Consider the following 24,549-nt stretch of genomic DNA (forward strand, 5'->3'; position numbering starts at 1 on the left):
AACTAGGTAAAGTTGACGATGTAAAGGGATCGCTTTCATTTGAGATGCAAACTTGTGGCACTTGGCCTAATTAATTTAAGTTTAAGCGTCCAGACTATCACAGTTAAATAAGTAAGATTTAACTAATTAAATGAGTGATGGTAGCACTCAGGTTTTGGTTCAATAAATTTTCTTGTTTTCAGCCACGAGTAGCTTAAGTATGTGGCAAAGGTTATATAACGGATAAAGTACCATGTTCATGGTTGTTTTGTTTTTCTCTCTTCCTTTTATGGTTACATGGTTAGTGCATTCTATTATTATTTTAGAGTTGGGTGTTCCCCAACTGAATTTGAATATGGGTTAAATATTTGATAGACACCTCAAAGTCAATGTCAATTTGATGAAATAACAAATTAACTAAGTAATTACTCAAATTCATTGAGAGGACATTTTCCAAGCTATTGCAAATCATTCATTCAAATGAGGCTGTATTTCTGACCAGTGTTTTAAATGTGGTCACGTCATCGTCATGGAGACAGTGGTTCGATGTAATCCAGAATATTTAAATCTAATCGACCTTCAGTCGAAATTTATTAAGGCAGATAATTAACTTATTGTAATGCAGATCTTTTAGTTGTTTTAAATTTTAATTTCATTTCACATTTTTTATTTTACACCATTTTACTTTCATTTTACACTTTGCAAATTTTGTTAAATAAACCATTTTATTTATTTCAATTTTAATTCAGTCTTTGGGTACCGCTCATTTACTAGTTTAGTTTACCCCATCTTTCATTTCCTCAACCCCCGATCGACGTGTGGCCCATCATCCCGAGGGATCCATGAACGCACCACGCCTGAGGAGAAGAGTCTACATGAGGCGGTAAGTATTTTTTAAATGTCATTATTTGCAGGAGCAGCCGCCGCACATATCAAAAAGAAGACCACCGCATTGGGTGCCTTTAAAAGAGCACAATATTATTAATTTATTTTAATTTACTATTTTTTATTTGTATGCAAAAGGCAAATAGGACGTCATTTTTGTAATGAACGCACAATTGTAGAAAATTTGGAGTTGCGAACTTTCCTGACGTGTTCAAACAGAAATTCTCCTTTTTTTTCTCCTTTATTGTCTATCTCCCCTCCTTGGGGGAATGTGCCATAAACGTAGTCGTTTCGTTGTAAGATTCGTTTTCACCTGACAAGTGAAGGTTGCTCCTGGCGGCTGTACACAAACAATAGTTTCTTGACGCAGGTAGAAAAAAAGTCTGACAATTAAATCCCATTTTTTAACTTTACTATGCCATTTGCGTATAGATAAATAAATGAACTGAATTATTCACCTTTTTGCTTAATTGGGAAATGAATAATATAAAAGTTGACAGAACAAACCAGTCCCCACACGGGGAGTTGAACCAACGACCATCGAATTACCAGTCTGAGCTCTTACCGCTACACCAACAACTGTTCGGCGTCTGCACTAACGTAAATGGCTTATACGGTGCGCGAGATGCGTCAACATTTTTGTTTTTATTTTTATTTTCTATACGCTTGGCCATCTGGAGTTCCCACTTCGGGTACTTGGTGACGAGTAGGGAATACCCCCTTGTCAGAGAGCATAAATACTTACCATTTTGTAGCATTTATTTCAATTCTGATGTGCTGCCCCATCTCCACACACCACCCACAGACCCGGAAACTTTTTCTTTTCTAGAAATGTTTGTATCCCCTCCCCCCTCTCACTTCTAACTCCCAATCACCGCTATTGAAAAAAAGAAATGGCGTATGGCTTTTAGTGCCGGGAGTGACCAAGGGCAAGTTCGGCTCACCAGGTGCAGGTCTTTTGATTTGACACCCGTAGGCGAGCTGCGCGTCGTCATGAAGATGAAGTGATGATGAAGACGACACATACACCCAGCCCCAGTGCCAGCGAAATGATCCAATTACGCTTAAAATTCCCCACCCCGTTGGGATTCGAACCCGGGACCCCTATGACCAAAGGCCAGCACGCTATACATTTACCATGGAGCCGGACACCGCTACTGATAATATTACATGTAGTAATAGACAAATAGTCATGTCGTCACGAAGGACGTAGAAAGGAAAGATTTCCTAGGCCTCGCAAAACTAACACCGCCGGGGGTACGACGTGACCAAGGGAGGTCAGATAGGAAATATGAAAGTGAGGAGCCAGGCATGAGCAAATGGAAACACTGCCAGGCTCAGCTAGCGGAACCGTCACCAATTCACGTTCCCAAGTTGAAAGCTCCTGGTGTCCCTTTTACAGACAGGAGATACCGTGGATGTGTTCTTCCGCCTCCAACCACAGGGATATCCTGGGTTCGATTCCTGACCAGTCCAGGATAGGGCTATATAACAATAAGGGTCAGAGAAACATGATGAGTACCGTTGTTTACTTTGTGGGGAAATAATGGAAGAGGCGCATCTATCGAGAGTTTGTAGGGTAAGGTAAGGGTTATTTTGCCCGAAGGCAGGTCCGAACCTCCTCAGAGGTGTTCCTGAGCCGGAGGCTACGTGCGGTAGGGTGGCCAGTTTCTTTCCGCTCCTCCATTCCCTTACCCCCCACCAACAGCGCGTGGCAACCCATCCAACTCCTGACCACGCCCAATGTTGCTTAACTTCGGAGATCTCACGGGATGCGGTGTTTCAACACGGCTACGGCCGTTGGCAGTTGTAGGGAGCCGGGTTCAATTAGAGTAAAATATCTAGGAAGGGAATACAAAGCAAAACTAGAAAGAGAGAAATAATTCTACACAATTGTTAAATTATTAAATAAAGAATGGATTGCAGCGGGAAGAACAGCGGGTTTGTTTGTTTGTTTTCCTTTTTTTAAGTATGTGGCATGGGGTGGGGGTGGGGTGGCTGATAATATGGGGAATGCATATAATTACTAGTAGGTTTAAATATTATGTTAAATGTGTGGCTGATAATATGGGGAATGCATATAATTACTAGTAGGTTTAAATATTATGTTAAATGTAGTAATAGATAAATTGTTGTACTGCAATGTCGTTATTTTTTCCGTAATTTAATTAAATTGCATGTGAAATGAATGAGAATATTCACTCATTACTTAATTAATGCTCTCTCACCAGTTGGTGGCTATCCGTCAGTCATTCATGCATGAATAGAATTCAATCATGAAAAACTCATGCACAAATTCATGTAGTCATTCCTTTAATTTGTCGTATCGTATCGTAATCTGTTTACCCTCCAGGTTCGGTTTTTCCCTCGGACTCAGCGAGGGATCCCACCTCTACCGCCTCAAGGGCAGTGTCCTGGAGCTTCAGACTCTGGGTCGGGGGATACAACTAGGGAGGATGACCAGTACCTCCCACAGGCGGCCTCACCTGCTGTGCTGAACAGGGGCCTTGTGCGGGGATGGGAAGATTGGAAGGGATAGACAAGGAAGTTGGAAGGAAGCGGCCGTGGCCTTAAGTACCATCTCGGCATTTGCCTGGAGGAGAAGTGGGAAACCACGGAAAACCACTTCCAGGACGGCTGAGGTGGGAATCGAACCCACCTCTACTCAGTAGACCTCCCGAGGCTGAGCACTCGTACCACTTTTCAAATTTCGTGGCAGAGTCGGGAATCGAACCCGGACCTCCGGGGGTGGCAGCTAATCACACTAACCACTACACCACAGAGGCGGACCATTTTTTAATTTGTACGCATCCGATCTTCCAAATACCAAGTCCAAGGAATTTATTTACACTGATGATATTGCCTTGATAGTCCAGGATCAAAGCTTCCCCGAAGCTGAAGCAACATTAACAGCAGATCTGAAGATATTGGATGAATACTTCAAACATAATTATCTCCGACCGAATCCTCAAAAGACAGTTGTATCAACTTTCCATCTACGGAACAAACATGCAAATTACAATCCTAGAGTCAGTTTCAGAGATGAGATTCTCCAATACTGCAGTAACCCTAAATACCTAGTGGTGACCCTGGACAGATCACTGACTTACAAAATGCATCTCAAGAATGTAGCAGCTAAAATTAAAACCCGGAACAACATATTACAAAAGTTAACAGGGACCACCTGGGGTGCCAATGCATCAGTCCTTAGATCCACAGCACTGGCTCTTTCATAGTTGCAGAATACTGCTGTTCTACATGGTTATACAGTGATCACACCAAAATAATTGACGCGCAGCTCAATCAAGCAATGCGCCTCATCACAGGACGTATTCAATCTACTAACACGCACTGGCTATCGGTTCTAAGTAACATTCCACCCCCACCTCTAAGAAGATCTCAGTCATTGCTGAACACATGGAAGAAAATTGGAAACAACCCACTGTTACCAATATATCAGTTTGTCCAGTATCATTACCGCAGCGATTAAAGTCCAGACAACCATCATGGCGAGCAACAATCAACCTGCAAGACAATCACTTCAAAATATTAGATGCATGGAACAATCAGTGGCAGAGCCAAAACTCCCTGACATATCCTTGGGAGCAGCCCGCGAGCTTTCATTCACCTCGACGACAGTGGTGTATACTGAATAGGATAAGGACTGGCCAGGAAAGATACGGAGCAATACTGTACAAGTGGGGATGGAAGTCCTGTCCTCATTGGACTGCGGTGAAGAACAAAACCATGGATCACATAATGCTCGAATGTCCCCTCAGAGCGTTTAGAGGCTCAATGAAGGATCTCCACAACCTAACTCAAGAAGCCGTTGAGTGGATTATCCATCTGGACACAGTATTATGAATAATTTTATGAACTTGAGAGTGTGTGTATATGTGTGTATTTTTGTACATAATTTGTAAATAGCTGGTATTCCTCCTTTCGTCATAAATAAATAAATTCAATTCATTCATTCATGAAACTCTCTCCCAAATTGATTTATCCGTGACTGAGAGAGAAGACTTTTCTTTTAAAGATATTCAGTCCATACATTCATTCACTCAATTCATTCATTCAATCTAGAGAAGGGCGAAGTTGTTCTTTTCTGGAACAGTTCCGGCTGTTTCTGTTCCGAGAAAAATAATATGTTCCGAATAACAGTTCCAGAATAACAGTCAAAGGTTTAGACCGTGGGTAATTTGAAAATATCAACGAACCTCATAAATGCTAATTCGAAAATTGTTTCCTCACTGCGAGTTTCTTTTTTTTTTTTTTTTTTTGCTAGGGGCTTTACGTCGCACCGACACAGATAGGTCTTATGGCGACGATGGGATAGGAAAGACCTAGGAGTTGGAAGGAAGCGGCCGTGGCCTTAATTAAGGTACAGCCCCAGCATTTGCCTGGTGTGAAAATGGGAAACCACGGAAAACCATCTTCAGGGCTGCCGATAGTGGGATTCGAACCTACTATCTCCCGGATGCAAGCTCACAGCCGCGCGCCTCTACGCGCACGGCCAACTCGCCCGGTACTGCGAGTTTCATGCTTTAATTTAGATGTCTGTAGGAAACGCTAAAACATGGTTTTATCACAACAAATTGGTATAAATGGAATCTGGGAAAGAAACATCTGAATTGAATTAATTAATTTTCAGGTTTGTTCTGTTGTGAAATATATATTTTCAGGCATTTTATAAATTGTATTTAATCAAAAATTAGTTTCGACAGACAGAAGAACCTAAGAATTATAATTAACTACGGTTTTTATCGGGCAAAAGAAGGTATGTATTGGACAATATGAAACGTGTAGTCCTAGTTTAATTACATTGGTATACTGACATTATATACCGGCATGTATATTGTATACTTCTAATACTTCTAATGACCGGGCGAGTTGGCCGTGCGCTTAGAGGCGCGCGGCTGTGAGCTTGCATCCGGGAGATAGTAGGTTCGAATCCCACTATCGGCAGCCCTGAAAATGGTTTTCCGTGGTTTCCCATTTTCACACCAGGCAAATGCTGGGGCTGTACCTTAATTAAGGCCACGGCCGCTTCCTTCCAACTCCTAGGCCTTTCCGACTCCATCGTCGCCATAAGACCTCTCTGTGTCGGTGCGACGTAAAGCCCGTAGCAAAAAAAAAATACTTCTAATGAATAATTTACACTGGATAGTGCAATACATCATCATCATCATCATCTGTTTACCCTCCAGGTTCGGTTTTTCCCTCGGACTTAGCGAGGGATCCCACCTCTACCGCCTCAAGGGCAGTGTCCTGGAGCTTCAGACTCTTGGTCGGGGGATACAACTGGGGAGTATGACCAGTACCTCGCCCAGGCGGCCTCACCTGCTATGCTGAACAGGGGCCTTGTGGAGGGATGGGAAGATTGGAAGGGATAGGCAAGGAAGAGGGAAGGAAGCGGCCGTGGCCTTAAGTTAGGTACCATCCCGGCATTTGCCTGGAGGAGAAGTGGGAAACCACGGAAAACCACTTCCAGGATGGCTGAGGAGGGAATCGAACCCACCTCTACTCAGTTGACCTCCCGAGGCTGAGTGGACCCCGTTCCAGCCCTCGTACCACTTTTCAAATTTCGTGGCAGAGCCGGGAATCGAACCCGGACCTCCGGGGGTGGCAGCTAATCACGCTAACCACTACACCACAGAGGCGGACTAGTGCAATACAAACAATCGTAAATCGAAGTTAAAGAATGCTTTGACGATGCACGTGGTTCAACGCAGCGATAATTCATACGAACAAAGAAGAAAAAATCAGTGTCATACATACCGCGTATTCGCTATCTGTCAAAATGTTGACTAAGATGCGTGCCTCTTACAGTTTCATATTTCGTAGGTTCCCTTCCCCTACCTTGATGCTCACCTGCTGTTCATTGCAGCCAATGACTAGTATAAAAGAACATCCAAACCAGGGTAGAGAACTAGCACTCAAGTTCGCCCGGAGTCGGGACAATCAGCCAACCAGCGGAACATGCGCGGTTCTCAAATACCTAGACCAATCAAGACCGTTGGAATCACTCTTCGACCAATCCAGCAGAGTGGAGGCGACACGGAACACTGTTCTTTCGGAACAGGGTGTTGCTAGACCAGTCTCGCTGGAGTGCAGGCGACACTGAACACTGTTCTTTCGGAACAGGATGTTGATAGACCAATCCAGCTGAGTGCAGGCGACACGGAACACTGTTCTTTCGACAGGATGTTGCTAGACCAATCTCGCTGGAGTGCAGGCGACACGGAACACTATTCTTTCGGAACAGGATGTTGATAGACCAATCCAGCTGAGTGCAGGCGACACGGAACACTGTTCTTTCGACAGGATGTTGCTAGACCAATCTCGCTGGAGTGCAGGCGACACGGAACACTGTTCTTTCGGAACAGGGTGTTGCTAGACCAGTCTCGCTGGAGTGCAGGCGACACTGAACACTGTTCTTTCGGAACAGGATGTTGATAGACCAATCCAGCTGAGTGCAGGCGACACGGAACACTGTTCTTTCGACAGGATGTTGCTAGACCAATCTCGCTGGAGTGCAGGCGACTCGAAACACTATTCTTTCGGAACAAAATGTTGCTAGACTAATCTCGCTGGAGTGCACGCCACACGGAACACTGTTCTTTCGGAACAGGATGTTGCTAGACATATCTCACTGGAGTGCTGTCGACACGGAACACTGTTCTTTCGGAACAGGATGTTGCTGGACAGGTCTCGCTGGAGTGCAGGCGACATGGAATACTGTTCTTTCGGAACAGGATGTTGCTATACAAGTCTCGCTGGAGTGCAGGCGACATGGAACACTGTCCTTTCGGAACAGGATGTTGCTAGACACATCTCACTGGAGTGCTGTCGACACGGAACACTGTTCTTTCGGAACAGGATGTTGCTAGACATATCTCACTGGAGTGCTGTCGACACGGAACACTGTTCTTTCGGAACAGGATGTTGCTGGACCAGTCTCGCTGGAGTGCAGGCGACATGGAACACTGTACTTTCGGAACAGGATGTTGCTAGACCAGTCTCGCTGGAGTGCAGGCGACATGGAGGACTGTTCTTTCGGAACATGATGTTGCTAGACCAGTTTCGCTGGAGTGCACGTGACACGGAACACTGTTCTTTCGGAACAGGATGTTGCTATACAAGTCTCGCTGGAGTGCAGGCGACATGGAACACTGTCCTTTCGGAACCGGATGTTGCTAGACCAGTCTCGCTGGAGTGCAGGCGACATGGAGGACTGTTCTTTCGGAACATGATGTTGCTAGACCAGTCTCGCTGGAGTTCAGGCGACATGGAACACTGTCCTTTCGGAACAGGATGTTGCTAGACCAGTCTCGCTGGAGTGCAGGCGACACGGAACACTGTTTTTTCGGAACAGGATGTTGCTAGAGCAGTCTCGCTGGAGTGCACACGACACGGAACACTGTTCTTTCGGAACAGGGTGTTGCTAGACCAATCTCGCTGGAGTGCACGCGACACGGAACACTGTACTTTCGGAACAGGATGTTGCTAGACATATCTCACTACACGGAACACTGTTCTAAATTTGAAACTACTGGCTCAGTGCTCAATAAAATACATATCCGCACACGAACAGTTTTAACAGAAGAAAAGCTAGATGACTTGGTGTGAATACTGAACGGTCAACGAATAAATCACTTATAAAATTAGCACAAGCAGAGGTTTTGGTTTCTTCTGCACACAGAGCTGTTACACATCAAATCGTACAAGTTTACACGGGCCCCTTGATTTAAATCTGCTGATCCAGCCACAAGAGTGAGATATTGTGAGTGGTATCTTGCATCATTGAATGATAGTTTATTCAACCCACGGCTTGTGTTCTTTTCGGATGAGGCCTATTTCCATCTTAATAGTCAAGTGAAAGTCGTAACTATCGTTATTGGTGTGCAGAAAACCCTAATGGTGATTATGAACTCCCTCATTACCATAGGAAGATTGGTGTCTGGTGTGCTGTTGGTGCAAGACGAATAATTGGGCCTATGTAAATGCGGAGAGGCATCAATATACATTTCCACGGGTGGTTTCAGCAAGATTTAACCCCTGCTCATACAGCAGAAGAATCCCTTCTTACAATCTCCGAAATGTTTGCAGAGTGATCAGTGTTGAACTATTTCCCCCCTCGTTCTCCAAATCTAACAGTGTGTGATTTTTATTTGTGGGGTAAACATTGGAGGAACTGTAAGAAAACATTACGAATGAAATAAGAAACTTTACAGTGGCAGAACATTTTTTTTTTTTTTTTTTTGCAATTTGCTTTACGTCGCACCGACACAGATATGTCTTATGGCGACGATGGGTTAGGAAAGGCCTAGGAATGGGAAGGAAGCCGTCGTGTCCTTAATTAAGGTACAGCCCCAGCATTTGCCTGGTGTGAAAATGGTAAACCACACAAAACCATCTTCAGGGCTGCCGACAGTGGTGCTCGAACCCACTATCTCCCGATTACTGGATACTGGCCGCACCTAAGCGACTGCAGCTATCGAGCTCGGTAGTGGCAGAACTTGATCGCGTCAGCCAGAATTGTGGTTACCAGATACAATACCTATATAACCGAGGAAGGACGACATTTCCAGCATCATATATACGGTAAGATTTCATATCAGATTGTGTACACGCTTAAAGCAGGGCGGCCACGCGCGGCGTAAGTTCGGTTGAGGCAGCTGCCGTAGCGCAGAGTACAAACACTGTGCGTTCGGTCTTAGGGTATATGGGACACCTGTACATGTTTGTCCTAGACTACATACAGTAACTCTGTTAACGTCTAGGATAAAAATGAATGCATACCTAAATTTAAAAACTACAATTTAGAAATTGGGAGGAATTATTTATTAACCTTAATTGTAATCGATAAACATTAATAAGGAAAAGAATGTACACTGAAGAAAATGGAAATTGCAACACCCAGAAGGAGTAGTGCTACATTGCTACAATTGAACATGCAGGACGAGTGTTCGGTTGTGATTCGATGATTACACTTTCAGGTCCCTCTGACCGCAAGTTTGGACAACAATCAATACAGGATGTGCCCACCACGAGCTGCAATACATTGATGAATTCGTCGAGGCATGGAGTCAATAAGGCCCTGGATCGCTTCCTGAAGAACTGTGCCCCATGCTTGCTGCACTGCACGGGTCAGTTGTTCCAGAGTTCTGGGTGGCTGAGGACGGTTGGCCAGTTGCCGACCCATCATGTCCCACACATGCTCAATATGACTGAGGTCCGGGAATCTGGCGGGCCATTCTAAGGTTGTGATGTCGTGGAGAGCTTCTCTGGAGATGCTGCAGTGTGAACCCGGGCATTGTCCTGCTGAAACATCCCATTAGCAATGTTCGCCATCATAGGGACAACCACTGGATTGAGTACCCTATCAACGTACTGTCGAGCAGTCATAGTGCCCTCAACAAGCACTAATTGTGATTTCACATTAAAGCCAATAGCTCCCCAGACCATAATGCTTGGTGTTGGCCCTGTGTGCCTCTCGACAATAAGATCTGGGCGGCCCCTCTCCCCGGTACGTCGGCGCACACGATTCCGGCGATCACTGCGGGCAAGACAGAAGCGTGATTCATCACTAAAGACGACCCTATCCCATTCGTCGACCCACGTCGATCTTTCTCGACACCAGGCCAGCCTTACACATCGCTGCTTTGGGGTCAATGGAACATCTTCTGCAGGGACACGGGCTCGCAGCTGGACGCAGGCGATTACCAACTGTTTGTTGTGTAACGTGGGGTGCCACAGCTGCTCGAATTTGCGCTGCTGTTGCATGGGGTTTCTATCCGGGCCATCCGAATGATGCGGCGATCCTCTCTCACAGTTGTCTGTCGCGCTGGGCCTGTGCCAGGTCTACGAGTGTGGGTACCTTCATTTGACCACAGCTGCCATACACGTTGTACCGTAGATGCCTGTCGGCCAACACGAGCAGCGACAGTCCTTAGCGATAATCCAGCCTCACACAGCCCAATTATCCGAGCCCTCTGAAACGGCGACAAATGTTGATAACGTGCTCTTCTCTGTCGACGAGGTATGTTTGACGGGAAACACTTCACTCCACAGACTGCAAGTCAACTACGCTACACCAGAGTCCGTATACTGGAGTTGATTCCTCCGCGACCAATCACGTGAGGAGACCTGTAGCAACAATCCAATGGGTCTGAAACTTTGATCGCTTACATACCTACATGACATCGTTCCATATCTTGAAAATCAACACAGACGACCAATGCCTTCATGGTGTTGCAATTTCCATTTTCTTAAGCGTATGTATCACAACACATTTTGGATTCAAGTGATCCGAAACTGGACGAAGGGAGTATTATATTACACGAAATTGTATTTTATTTATTGGAACAACATTCTTTAGGCTCCTTTCCTTGACAAATAATTTAACATTTTAAAAATAACAATTAGCACTGAAAAAATAATAAAGGTAACATTAAAAAATGTTTTCTGAAGGAATATTTCAAGTCATTCTAAAGTATCTTGTTCATACATCTTTAATTCATTTCAGCAAAATAACAATGCGAATATTCAATGTATTGTAGTGTTTATTGTGCAAACCTCCCTTAGCAGCACAAATTAACACAGCAATTCGAAGAATAAAATTACAGGTAATTACTAAACTTCCCAAAATTTGAAAAAAAAATCACAGGTAATTACTAAACCTTATAAAAATTGAAAAAAATGAAAATTACAAGTAAAAATGGAAATGGTATATGGCTTTTAGTGCCGGGAGTATCTGAGGACATGTTCGGCTCGCCAGATGCAGGTCTTTTGATTTGACTCCCGTAGGCGACCTGCGCATCGTGATGTTGATGGAATGATGATGAAGACGGCACATACACCCAGTCCCCGTGCCAGCGAAATTAACCAATGCTGGGTAAAATTCCCGACCTTCCCTCTGACCGAAGGCCAGCACGATAACCATGTAGCAATGGAGCCGGACAATTAGAGGTAATTTATAAACATTTTAAAATGTTAAAAGAAAATTACTGGTTATATTAAGCCTTTAAAACATTGAAAATCTTGCAGTAGGCCTAATTACTAAACTTCAATACATTAATTTGAAAAAAGTATAGGCAATCACTAACCATTTTAAAAATTGGAAACCGGGCGAGTTAGCCGTGCGGTTAGGGGCACGCAGCTGTGAGCTTGTATCCGGGAGATAGTGGGTTCGAACCCCGCTGTCGGCAGCCCTGAAGATGGTTTTCCGTGTTTTCCCCATTTTCACACCAGGAAAATGCTGAGGTTGTACCTTAATTAAGACCACGGCCGCTTCCTTCCCACTCCTGGGCCTTTAATATCCCATCGTCGTCATAAGACCTATCTGTGTCGGTGCGACGTAAATCAAATTATAAAAAAATGGAGAACGAAAATTTCTGGTAATTACTAAACATTTCAAAATTTTAAAGGAAAATCACAAGTAATTACTAATCATTTTAAAATTGTAAAAGAAAATTACTGGTAAGTACTAACCATTTCAAAAATTGGAAGAAAAGAAATTTACTGGTAATTGCTAACCATTTTAAAATTGTAAAATAAAATTACTGGTAATTACTAACCATTTAAAACTTGGAGAAAGGAAAATTACTGGTGATTACTAACCATAAAATTACAGGTAATTGCTAACCATTTCAAAAACTGGAAAAATCACTGGTAATTATTATGCTTTTCAAACATTTAAAAAACAGAATTACCAAGTAATTACTAAACTTTAATTCACTCATTTAAAAAATACAGGTAATTTTAAAAATTTGAGAAAGTAAATTACTGGTAATTATTAAGCATTTTAAACATTTGAACATTATTTTATAATATTGGTCATAAATGTATGATGAGTCCGGCTCTGTGGGTAAATGATCAGTGTCGAGGCCTTCTGTTCCCAGGGTCCTGGGTTTGATTCCCGGTCGGGTCAGGGATTTTAACTGCATCTAGTTACTTCCTCTAACTCAAGGACTAGGTATTCTTGTATGTCTGAATACAAATCTCTTCACATACATACACACACACACAACACACACACGCACTACACGACAATACAAATCAACGCAGAAACAAGCATTAGTGAATACATTCTTCTACATATGTTGGCATCAGAAAGGGCACTGGACAGAAAACAAGGCCGACCCTCCATTTGCAACGCAGTTCGCACACGCAACTCCACCAACGTAGGAGAATAAGAAGAAGAAGAATGGAATAGATGTATTGTACGCGCACTTTTTAGTGATAGAGTTTTGTACTCTGCTGAGGAGTAAGAAGGGAGCACTGCCAGTTCCGGTAATACTGCCAACTGAATGGAAATGAAATCTGAATTGAATCGATAATATGATCGATCGATATATATTTTCTAAACATGTATTATCTTACGCCAACAACTGTGTCAGACACGCAATATATAATACTATATAACATTTCCCGATGCGAAACGTGTTCCTAGCATGAATTCTATAGTTTGGCTTTGCTGTGTAAACAACAACAGTACGAGTACTTAAAGTGTACGCCAGATGTCGCACAACGATGATAAGCGATTCTTAGTTTGTGTTTCAAAGGTTGCCAATACGAATCTCGAAGATAACCGAAGACGACCGATTCAGCACTAGGGTGTAAATCTATCGCTAAAAAGTGCGCAGATAATATGTAAGTGTTCAAAGTTTTACTTAAGTGCCATTTTTAGTTGTTGGTCTATAAAAGTAAATTTGAGCAAGCATAAAGTGTACTTCTCCCCTTAAAAACCAACCCGCCGTACCCTACTCACACCGTAGAGTCCCGGACTGTACACATGGTTTCAAGACCGTTACTATAGCAACCTACTCCTACCTGCACGAGGGGGAGGAGTGCTCTTCTTCCAGATCTCTGCTTGTTTATTCTTCTGCTTGCTTTCTTCGTCTGTGCTCTTAAAAAAAAGACGCGAAGAAAATAAGTGGAAAAAATCAGCCGCCGGCACAAAACTCATTAAGTATTCTATTAGGGAGTAATTTGCGCCACTTTGCTATCAGAAAGCTTCTAAGTATATTTAAGAACAGCACTATTACACCTTAACTTGTTAGAAGTCGTACAGTACGTTGGTGGTACTATTCGTACACGTCGAATAGAGGAGAAATTGTGTCTTATTCTGATATACAATTTTATATTATCATTATTACATTTTTTTTCACGTAATAATCCGGCACTGTTTCTGGACTGACTCGGCCATACAATTCATTCATGAACTACCGATAATTACACAAATACACTACTTTTATATATGTACTGTACACTTGGCTAGAGCTACTGCTTGTTTCACTTTCACAATGAAGAGTCCCTTGCAAGAATGATGGATGTCACTTTTTTTTTCAAAATTGAATTAAAGATGGCATCAGACGCATTATTTGCCATAGAACTCATGGTTATTATGTCAATGCTAAATCGCTGACAGTCAAAGAGATGTGCGTGAGATAAGATTTGATATACATTGCAAGAATGATGGAGGTCATTTTGTTCCTGAGCATCTGTGATGTCAGTGCATGAATGCAGCAGGCTTATAACTTTTAGCAGGTCATGACATGAATTAAGTGCTTTGTGAATACTTTTGTGCACATTATGTTTGATATTGAGAGTGGCGATGTCGATAATCATGATCAAAGTCACTTTTCCAGTTCGGAGGCATTCTTATCTGGAATGTGATCGTAACATGGCCCTAATAAACTCAAAATCACAGGCATAAGTCCCAGAAGACTGGATTTGAGCATGTGAATCTGCCCGGGTGAAGCCATCGCCATCTCAAGTCAATGAGGTCGACCAGGCACTCTTGCCAAAGTAGACTTCATTTCTGCAACCTATGTGCAAGAGGAAGTTATCTTTTTGACTCAAGACCAATCTGATAAATACTGTTTGAAGCAGCTTAACTAGACTTGTCCAGCATAGATCTACCTCTAGCGGAGCACGGGAAAGAAGTACCTTAAGGGTCGTGCATCCCATAAGGAGCCAGAAATGTGCAGGAGGGGAATTCATTCTTCCAGATATGCTTTACCGAGCGCTGCGGCTGATTTATCGGGACGAATACAGGATCTACTACATCAAACACAATTCTGTGACCTAAGTGGTAGAAATTTCTACATTACATTTCCGCATAAATGAGACCGAAAATGGCTTGATGTTATGCGACCCACACTTTACAAATCATCCTGCCCAAGAGAAGAACGTGTTTTTTTTAAACGTGAAATTAATATTTACTTTCTTGTATTTTGATTACCTGAAATCATATTTAGGCCTATAAATCATATTTGTTTACATTCAAGCTCTTATTATATCCATTTTCTTATTCATTATAATGAGCAAGGATTGGTGAAGTGAGATTTACTCAATGAAACAGTTTAAGAAGTTGACATCCATCATTCTTAATAAAGGAGTTGTAGTATACAAACGTTTTATGTGATATATTTTGTACTACTTGCAGTAAAATCACTTTATTTTCGTGTATTACACTTGGATTTGTTTGTTCTATTGTGTATGGATTCATTAATAATGTATGAATGAAATCAGTGACTTATTTCATCACTGAAGTGCCTACTGTAGCAGTAATGAGTCTTTGATTTTATAAATTCATTTTCTGCAAAAAGGTACCTCTCTGACATCCATCATTCTAACAATGGACTCTTCACTTTTGTATATGTACCGTACACTTGGCTTGTTTCACTTTTACGATATTATAAATCGCTAATCACCTGATCCTCATGCTGGGAAAACGTCTGATGGAGATGAAAACTCGTACTTCGAAGCTTCCACACGATGTGGCAGGTATTAAGCGAATGCCATTTCGAAGCTCTATATATGCAGATGCATGTGGATTGAAAGGGGATAATGAACTGAGCAGACTCTTTGGAATTGCACCCGTATGATAAAATTATAGGAAAATGATTATAGAGTCGAGTTTTCACAAGCGTTGTGTTGCTTTAGCCAGCTCAATGTACTTTGATCATTTTGTTGTTATTGTTGTCTGCAGGTTGCAAGGACTTGGGCAGGCAGTTTTTGATGCACCCTTCCTAGCCTTCCTAGCTCTATCAACATAGTATTAGGACTGTTATTTCTGACGGTGACATCCGACATAGTATCTCTGCTCCAAAGGAGTTGATAATTTGAGGTTTCAAGCATTGCTTATATTTATTATTATTATTGCTGTTCGCAGTTTACATGGATCATCTTCTGAAAGGTATAAAGTGGCAGGGAGGGATTCAGTTAGGTGGAGATGTAGTAAGCAGTCTGGCCTATGCTGACGACTTGGTCTTAATGGCAAATTGTGCCGACACCTGCAATCTAATATCTTGGAACTTGAAAAAAGGGGCAATCAGTATGGTATGAAAATTAGCCTTTCGACGACTAAATTGATGTCAGCAGGTAAGAAATTCAACAGATTTGAATGTCAGTTTGGTGATACAAAGCTGGAACAGGTAGATAATTTTAAGTATTTAGGTTGTGTGTTCTCCCAGGATGGTAATATAGTGAGATTGAATCAATGTGCAGTTAAGCTAATTCAGTGAGCTCGCAGTTGCGACCAACGGTGTTCTGTAAGAATGAAGTCAGCTCCCGGACGAAACTATGTTTACATCGGTCTGTTTCCAGACCAACTTTGCTTTAAGGATCGAAAGCTGGGTGGACTTAGGATATCTTATTCATAAGTTAGAACTAACAGACATGAAAGTAGCGAGAATGATTGCTGGTACAAAGAGGTGGGAACAATAGCAGGAGGGTACTCGGAATGAGGATATAAAGGCTAAGTTAGGAATGAACACTTTGGATGAAATTGTACGCGTGAACCGGCTTCGGTGGCGGGGTCATGTGAGACGAATGGAGGAGGATAGGTTACCTAGGATAATAATGGACTCTGTTATAGAGGATAAGAGAAGTAGAGGGAGACCAAGACGACGATAGTTAGACTCAGTCTCTAACGACTTAAAGATAAGAGGTATAGAACTAAATTAGGCCACAGCACTAGTTGCAAATAGAGGATTGTGGTGACGTTTAGTAAATTCACGGAGGCTTGCAGACTGAACGCTGAAAGGCATAACGAACTATAATGATAATGTATGTATGTATGTATGTATGTATGTATGTATGTATGTATGTATGTATGTATGTATGTATGTATGTATGTATGTATGTATGTATGTATGTATGTATTGCGCCCTGGTGGAGGTGTGATAAGCGTCATGCAATTGTAATTATTTATGGAGGAATATATATTTCATTTTCAGAAGCGAGAAGATCGTGCTGTACATACAGTAAGAGCAGGCCAGGCCAAGATGGTATGGTGAAACATGCACAGACTATTGTCTCCACTGAGATTAACAAACACAATGAACGGCAGAATTAGAATTCTCAGAAATTGTGACGCAGGGGGAAAGAGAAAGGCACGAGTTGTTGACTAGTTGCGGAAAGTTTTCATAGCCCCGGGCAGAATAGGTAGTAGAACAGCGCAGAGTGCCGGGTGCAGATTTCTAAGAAATGAGGCAGGGTATCTCCATGTACTAACGGGAGTTGAACGCGGGGTTGGCACTGGAAGAAAAAATATGAGCCTTCCCGGTCACGTGGTTTAGGTGGACCAATGGAAAAATTCACTTGACCAAAGCAAGGCGACAACTTCGTATTGTAAGAAGCACTAGCGAGGCTAACTCCGCGGTTTAAACTGATAGAAGGGAGTGAGTTGTCAATTCAGAATAAGGGGGAATTTAGGAGCCTTACTATATTATAAAACTTATAAAAGGTTAATAATTGCGGGAGATTGCATGGTGTAATTCTGAGAATTCATGGGCGCTATGCGTTGATTGGCTGGAGGCAAGGAACGCCACAATAGAGCGCGAAATCCCAGGCCGGGATACGGCAGCTAAATTCGCAAATATATCCATTACCAGCGAACGATAATAGTTGAGAATTGGTATAGAGCATTTGAGAACATAATTACATCATTGGATATCATATTTAAGCCACTGGCAAAGGCGCAAATAGTCATATGAGGATATCGGGACTCCACGTCCTAAGATAACCTCCCCTGAACTCGGAAGAGAGGGGATACGAGTATAAATATGAGGTCGTGGACAAGGACTGACAACTACTTTTGACAAAGCGGTCGGAGCTGATACCACGCCTGGGGTGCGTGACAACTTCTGATATTTTGTTCGAGCCGTGATTACGCCAGGGGTGCGTGTGTGTACTTACTCGTGGAGTAGGGTTCGAAGTATTATATTGTTACATAGTACAGCGATTCGTGACGTGATGTAGTTCATATTACAGTCTTGAACAGTATACTAGTATGAAGTGTTTCAAATAGACAGGACTCAGTAAAGCATAACTTACCGAGTGTGAAATTCTACCAACAGATTAGGAAGTGCGTTACGTGAGAACGGTCACGAGTGTTTATGTCACCTAGTAAACAGTCGATTCTAAACTAATACCTGGTCAGCTACACGAACGTGAGACGGGAAATTCAAGTGCGCGCACGGGCCGTTGTAAAGGGGATCCCGAGGTATCCCATGTTCCTAGTGAGCCGTATCCTGCCGGCCCATAATAATAATTAGAATATTATTTGACCCAATATGTAAAATTTATTCATAAAAGTTACAGTCTAACATGTTAAAGCATCGTACCCTAAGATAGTTGATACCGGATGTTGAGCAAGACAGTGGTTCGCTGGATATTGCTTCATATTTCCGTATGACCGTGAGAAAGGATAGCGTACCCAAGCGCTGGCAAGGATCGACACGTGTATTAGATGCTGACCAAGCAAGATATTTCAGCCAATGAGAACTTAAGGATTTGGCAAACCTGGAGGCTACACCGCGCCAAATCTTAATTCCAGGATGACCAACGTGCTAAGTTGATAAAGTCAGTTTCTGTAGGAAATCGGTTTTCCACAGTTTCAGAAGTCAGATATATTTGGAAATGTAATATAAAAATTGGTGGAAGAGATTTGCTAGTGTTTGAGCTGTGTTTTGTAAATATATCACAATAAGTATTGTGTCATTATATACGACGAACTCTCTGATTGGTGGTTGGTTCAGACACCCGGGAACCCCAGCATTAATGGCGTCACCGAAGCCTCCTCAGTAACCCTAGCTCTGGAGAGCGTCACTCTGTGTTAAATGCTTGGATAGTGCGGAAGCACAAACATTGATTGGTGATTGTGATTAACGTGGTGTTATTCCAGTAACAGTAACTGGTTCTCAATGATACTTTAAATTGTGCAGTTGCAATATTTTACTGTACTTGAGTAAATGGAATAGTATAATTTTGGCAGAGTTTACTTTCAATTGATAAAGACGGTGTTTAGTGACCGCTGAGTAACAAGTGTAGTGGAAACGTGCTATTGTTTCACTATTTCGCGACGGGCGCGTTTTCGCGTGGAACTTCCGTAACGAACCGTGTGCTGCTTTTTAAACTGTATTCTCACCCTTTAAGTGAAGTGTGTAATATATATGTGAATCAGTGTGTTTAGCTGATCTTGTAAAGAGAAAGGGTATTTCGGCTCGCAGCATTAAGCAGCGAAGATATTATCAACTATAGTCTTCTGTGTTCCAGTGAATTATTTTCCAGCAAGATGATGGATATGCCTGCAGAGGAAGGAAGTGCATTCCCACATGTTAATGCTGTGATTAACATGGTGTAGATCCCTAAATCAGTGGGGATGTAAGCTGCTATCCTGGTATCTCGAGAGTCGTCATGTAAATACAGTAAGGCGCATGTGTTATTTATGGCATGATATGTAAGTTATGTTAAGGTACTAGGGCAGTGTAGATAGAATTTTTTTATTTTCATGTAAAGTAAGCCTGACGGCATGTGTTTGTTTAATTTTGTTAATATGATAGTCTCGGATACGAGAATAATGCATGTTTATTTTATTTTCATTTTGCTTTATGATTAGATGTTTGGGAAAATGAGGAATTGATAGGATCAGTTGTTGTTTATTTGTGTATGTTACTTAGCGTAGGATATTCCGAGTTTTCCTTAAATATATGCTAGAAGGGCTAAATTGACAGGTTCATTTTTATACAACGTTAAACACGTATTAGTTCATTTTATTTCGGTTATTCAGAGAGACAGGCATAGCTATTTTACATGATGCATGGTTTTACAGAAGCTGACAGAAGGAGCTGCAGAACGCCGTTGTTAAAATAAGATCTTTTTAGTTAAGTTGGATTCTGTTTGCCTGATGGTCTGCCAAGGACACGAACTGCGTCTCATTATGTGGAAAGGCCAGTGGGATTCATGAGAAATAATGAGATAAAGATTGCATGCTGAATTATAATGTATTGGTGCAGGCTGATTGTATGCCTGACAAGATGAAGAGTATTGTGCAGATGTGTGTGCCTGCCTATTGTCTTCTGAGTGTATATTGTGATCAGAATGGACAGTGTTAATTCCAGACTATTCTGATGTTGTTAAATGGCCTAAGCATGCTAAGAAGGAATGAATATACGTGAGTTTCCGTGTAGCCGATGAAAGGCGTTATCTCATGGCAAGCTGATTCCTGGCCTGTGTTTATCTGTAAGTGTGAAGGAGACGGTATTTCCTTGTGGCGGCCTCGGGAGACAAAATCCAATCTTTAGCATAGTGGAGTTCAACATTTCTTTTCAGCCCGTAATCTACCCGGAAGTACCGCGCTGTTGAGCGCTCAAACGCAGCAGAAGGAGGCAATGTTGCTTTCTTCATGATATCTAGGGTTATTTATATGTTTTTCCCTTACAGGATGATGTTTTACATTATTATTTGTGATTGTATACCTTGTCTCGTTGTTTTTAAAGGGAACAGCCCGAGTGCTGAAGTATTGTTGGTTTATCTAGTTCTGTGTAGATCTTTTGTAGTGAACCGGGATTCACATTAGAATCAGTGTATCATTTAAGATTTTACTCGATATCCGATATATATATGTTTAGTTTGATTATTTGAATTGTTGTAAATACAGTGTAGGATTTGCCCCTAGTATTTTGCATAACTTACATAGCATCCATTGCGCCTTAATTATTTTTCTTTCCGTCGTAATTTTTCTTTATTATGTAACTTTTATTTTACGGAAATAGTTTGACGACTCTCGGGAGTAACTTAACTTTTGAAACCGTATCGTTGGGATGCGATAATGTGAAACTCCATACGGAAATACCACATGTCAGTGTTTGCGTACACTTGTTGCCATACAATATAAACATTGGACTATAAGAAGAAACTCAGTCTTGATTTATATAAATGTTCTTTGTTGGACTTGTTTTTTTAATGTCAAATTTGGTATAATCATTCAATTAACGTTTCTAATTTCGACTTATTTCAATACTTTGAGTTCACTTTTTTTACAAATTATTATTTTTCTTGATTTAATTTATTCATGTGTTATGATCGGGGATATTTATTAATAAATCCATCTTACCCCATATTATTGTTTCTCATTCGTGTTATACCTCCATTTCCTGTCATTGATTGCTATTTTAGTGTAGAACTTCGACTTTTTATCCTGACCCAATCGACAATCAACCCAAACTCTGCCCAACCCTGAGTTAGTCGGATGTTCATTCAGGAATGGAGGCATCGTCCTAGAGGGTATTTACCCCTGGGTACGGTACACTAGTGTCCGGGAAAGGAATGAAGAATGTATATCTACATTAAGTGGGCTAGATACAAGGCCGAGAGTGTAAAATTTGTGAGTAGAATTTAGGGTGGAAATTATTCCAGACTGCAACAGTTATTTTATTTGTTTTTATTCAAAATGTGTAAAGTTGAAAAGGGTCAAGGATTAATTCTTCAAGCTGGCATGAATACCAGTGGAATGCAGTGCTAAAAACCGGAGGGGCTAGGCTCCATGTCCGGTTTTAGCAGACTACAATGGCAGAGATGAGTAACCTTTTCAAATATTTGTAGATTGCTATCGTTAGGGGAAGGAAATCATATTATTTTATCATGGTAACTTGATTGTGAAACGAGCCGTTTCCGGCTCGTATAAATTCAAAGATAGATAGACAAAGGGACAAATTAATATGTACATGATTAGCTCGAGCACTCATCATAATTTTGATTATTAAATAGAGTATAGTAGGGTTGAGTTGTTCATTCAAGTGCTTGAGTTGTTTGATATGATATGGAGCACGTTTCACGTAAAGATAATGTTAATATTCATTTAGAAGTGCTTCCAAAGTGTTTTTCCAGTATCGGAACTTTTATAGATATTAAGGCATGTGGTTAAGATAATCCAGAGTTAGGGTTGCCAAGTGATTTAAATTATTGTGGGACGGAATGAAGTCCATTGATTTGTTTGTAAATATCGCGAAGTTCGCCAGTGGACAAAATAATGGTGATAATAATAATAATAATAATAATAATAATAATAATAATAATAATAATAATAATAATAATAATAATATATTAATATTTTTATTTTATTTTATTATTTCGGATGCGGATGATGAATGATACTAGGGAAGTCAGCTGGCGAATTAACGTAATAATGTCAAGTGTTGTGAATAATAAGTTAAGTTAATAGTTGTAAAATGAAGGCAAATCCCTACATCTGGACCATTAGGTTATAGTCCCTTTGTCGTTTCCTTCAACTAACGATTAGCATATCTTGGTTAGGAACCCGGGGAGAGTTTTTAGTTTCCCAGGTTGGTCTCATTTCAATCAAAGTGGAGGCGATAACATGGTCCATGTGATCGCGCCTACTTAGCCAACAGGTAATTGGTCCACGACTAAATACGGTCATGGTGGTAAGGAAGGTATATCTGATACCCTCAGATATCAACGGTTCTACCACCCAAATGGAAGGGTGGTCAAAAGTAATAAATATGATGTAATCAATTTTCAGGAATAATTTGCCAAATTACCGGCAAATCAAGGGTCAACAGATTTTGATTGTGTGTAAAAATTATTTTGTTTACTTAAATAAAATGCTCCTTTAGCATTTGCAAGGAAACAGTTCCAGGTTCTTGTTCTTGTAGAAGAGTAAACCCTTGGTGACCGTTTAAATATCCGTCCCCATCCCTAGGATGGAGCCTTCATAATTTCCCTTTGATCTGGATAGATATATAATTTGTGTGTTTTATGATGAGCCTTAAAGTTAAAGATGAGAGTGTCCCGTTCACCCTGTAGTACTGATTGGATGGCGCCCTTACATTTAGTTGGAGATCTTATATCTCAAAATATAATTTTGTTATTGTTTATTAGTTGCGATAGATTCGGACCGTAACACTCCCTGAGATAAATGCTGGTTGGGACTCAGGCTTTGAGCGGGTTCATCAATATGTATGTATGTATGTATTGTGACCGTGAGGTCACAGCTGACTGGACAGGTGTTGGTGTGTGACTTGTGTTCGCTTGTCGGCGAGATGGGGTGTGCGCGACCTTGGACGAGGACGAGAACAAGTTTTTTTACGTGAAGAGGGCGGCCGGTCGGCTAACAAAATGAAAATTAAAAAAATGAAGGTTGGCGAGAGAAAAAGATGCTAGCGCGTGTCACTGGCAATTGCGAGGAACGATATGAATGAAATATTTCTAATATCTTTGGCGGCGTGACATGCATAATTACGGAAGGCTCAAGGATTAAATTAAAATAAACTGGATAAATAATAGCACATTTAGAGGATATAAATTACAAACTAAAATTTTGAACTAATTTACACGACCTTTTGGCTAAAATGGAAAAAAATTGTATATTCATACGGTAGAAGAATTTAGTACCTAAATTGACTTTACTTCCGTGCACGAGCACCAGACACGATATTTAAGTCATGTGATAAGAGTACTCACTCTCACAGACTAACGTGTTCCTGGACTATCATCTTCAGTCGCTCAGAGCCCTTGACAGCAAGATTTTCAACATAGAACCTCGTGAATACTGTCGTCAGGAACAGTGGCTTCACTCCTGTGCTCTACACTTCTGATAATTGTATACAACTTAGAACAGTGCTGTGATCAGACGTCGAATGTGCAGATATTAATCCCTTAAGTACGTGTCATTTCCAAAATACAGTTACGTGTGTGTTTGGAGTTTATTCTAAAGCACTTTGTGTAAGTTTCAGCTTTCTCACGAGTGAACGCGGAAGACTTGGACGTGATCATTTCCAGAAGAGGACGGAACTTCGCATTATGGATTACCAGCGTTTCACCATGAAGTTCTAAACCATCGACCACCGTCGGCGGCGTCGGGATGCAGATTCTTTCATCCTAGCATGGCTGATTGAGAATCCAGACTTCCAGACGTGAAGATTTCTCCTTAAGTTAAGTCGATTACGTCTCATTTATATCTGTTCTATGTAGTTGTTCTATTCTTTCTTCCTTCTTAGTAATCTATTTTGACACATTTTATGGTTGTATATTTTCTCGAATATGTCGTAAAACTGACACATGTGATTGCTTAATGACCATGTGGCCATGAATTTGACAGCGAGGGTTCTGATAGAGTTATCCATGTGTTATCGACACCATCTTTGCTTATTGAGTGAATTTCGTCACGAATACGAGTTAATTTATGTCCGATGGATTTAATGATAGGATATTTTGTCAATATTTTCAATATTTTCCTTGTAATGGAACTTCTACTTGTACCTCGTGTCTGAGATAACGTGTCATCGGGATATTAAGTCTGAATTCTATGTACGAATTTAATGAGAATATGTGCATTGGGGCATGTGATAATTAATTGGCGTAATTAATCAT

The sequence above is a fragment of the Anabrus simplex genome, chromosome 7 (assembly GCF_040414725.1).
Source record: "Anabrus simplex isolate iqAnaSimp1 chromosome 7, ASM4041472v1, whole genome shotgun sequence".
Lineage (NCBI taxonomy): Eukaryota > Metazoa > Arthropoda > Insecta > Orthoptera > Tettigoniidae > Anabrus > Anabrus simplex.